Source organism: Amblyomma americanum, chromosome 1 (genome assembly GCF_052857255.1).
Source record: "Amblyomma americanum isolate KBUSLIRL-KWMA chromosome 1, ASM5285725v1, whole genome shotgun sequence".
Taxonomy (NCBI): Eukaryota; Metazoa; Arthropoda; class Arachnida; order Ixodida; family Ixodidae; genus Amblyomma; species Amblyomma americanum.
Genome location: NC_135497.1, coordinates 59567682 through 59569692, shown reverse-complemented (window position 1 = coordinate 59569692; position 2011 = coordinate 59567682). Strand labels below are relative to the sequence as shown.

The 2011-nt window shown below is 47.7% G+C and overlaps 1 non-coding gene across 1 annotated transcript; it reads right to left on the bottom strand.

Annotated features, from left to right (window-relative positions):
• Positions 1–678: 678 nt before the first annotated feature.
• TRNAL-UAA (transfer RNA leucine (anticodon UAA)) lies at positions 679–762 on the bottom strand. Its single transcript has one exon. It is a non-coding gene; the product is annotated as a tRNA-Leu (tRNA).
• Positions 763–2011: the final 1249 nt, after the last annotated feature.

Below are 2011 nucleotides of genomic sequence, written 5' to 3'. Positions count from 1 at the left end.
AAGTGATATCCACTTACTCACAACTCCCTCAGCAGAGAGGTCTCTGTCGCGTGGAGGCAGCTACAAACGGGCTCGTACCCGAATTTAAACGTACTGAGCAAAATGTATCCCACACAATACAATGACAAATGCCCCTGGAGCCACGAAACACCCCCGCTGTATCACATAACGCGGGCGTGCCAGAAGATAGACGTGGTACCCGTTATATATAAACACGAGTGCGGAGCAATGGGAGGGAGTGCTCTCCAGCGATTGCCGGGTCGACCAAGAAGGTCTGATTCGGCGAGCACAACTCGCAGCAGCATCCGGCGGGGCCCTGGACTAAGGACAACAGGCCGCTCTGCAAGAAGTTGGACGAAGCATCTGGAGACCGCAGAAGACCAGCAAATCTAGAGCTCAATACACTCTTTCACTCACTCACACACTCGCACCTTTGGAGTGCGGTCGTACTGTGCGAGGGCTCAGGCTTACGTCAGCCGTAATTTTTTGGTTGTATTCGACTACAGTGGTAAGAAAAAAGAAACCGGGCAGTGCTGTTTAAAAGAATTGTGTGTTAATGCTTTTATCACTAGTTGTTAGACTTTTGATAGCCTAACGACAACCAATGAGGGTTAGTGCTGCGTACGTACAATGGTCACTTGTAGGTGCAAAATAAGAAAAAGCTAAAAAAGAAAACGTTGTCAAAAGTGGGGTTCGAACCCACGCCCTCTTGCGAGGACCAGAGCTTAAATCTGGCGCCTTAGACCGCTCGGCCATTCTGACTTTTTTTTTCTTTATTGCCTGGCTTTGACTCATAACATTTACACAAAAACACTCAACAAAAAACACACAAAACGCTATGTACATACGACACTGTCGTGGTCAGCCATCATGAGTCTGGCTTCGTCATACTAAAATTCACGAAGCATACAGAGCGGCTCTAGCCTCGAGAGCCACTCGGGAGGCTCCGCAGCTGCTTTCTGGATGGCCAGAAAGCAGTCCATTCTTTCCCGAAAATAAATTCGGGCAGGTCGTGCGTCTTTGTCACAATAATAGCCTGCCATTCTGGAGCGCCATATACTGTGGAGGCCCAAGAGCATTATGAGATCAAATGGTACCCCATCCTCATTGTCTGTGCTTAAATAACGAATTCCCTGCGCGTCAAGTGGTAGCTCTTTCTTTATTGTCCTTTGTAACACATCCCAAAAATAAACCCCTTCCCAGCAATGCAAAAAAACATGGTCTATTGTTTCGGGCTGTTTACAAATTAAGCAGTTCGATCCCCACGGTAAAAAGAAATCCTTTCCTTCCAAAAACTTTTTAACTGGGAGTGTCCCGGTGTGTAATTTTTTTTTTTTAAGTACACCGCTCGGCCATTCTGTCCCCAGAGCGGCTGCTTTTACGAACATGTATTCACTCTGTGTAAGTGTGTGTGCATACATGTAGCGTAACCGATGAGCCGCGATAGCAGTGGGAGCGGGCTCTCCGCTTGGCGGCGGCGCACCGGTCCCGGCTGCGAGTGTAAACTGGGCGAAGTAAGCCCGCGCCCTCGCCTTCCTTTCTCGTATGATAAGAAGCAGAGAGTATGGTAATGAAAATTGTTTTTTTGAGGAAAAGGAAATTGCGCAGTATCTGTCTCACATATCGGCGGACACCTCAACCGCGCCGTAAGGGAAGGGATAAAAGAGGGAGTGAAAGAAGAAAGGAAGAAAGAGGTGCGCTTGTGGAGGGCTCCGGAATAATTTCGAGGTGACGAATTTAATACTTCGGGGTGCTGTCGTAGTGCACGGGGTGAGGCTTACGTCAGTCGTAATTTTTAGTTGTATCCGACTACAGAGGAAAGAAAAAAATTGATGTTGGTTTAGCTCTGGCTAACCCTCGTCCAAAGCAAAAAAATAATGTGGATTAACTCAGTTAATCCAGGATATACAAAGCGAAAGATGTCGGCGTTCACTCTGTTCATCGGCGTTGGCGTTGCCAACTTTCTAGACGGCGATGGACGTGAGCAAAAGAAGGGCACATAACTGACTCT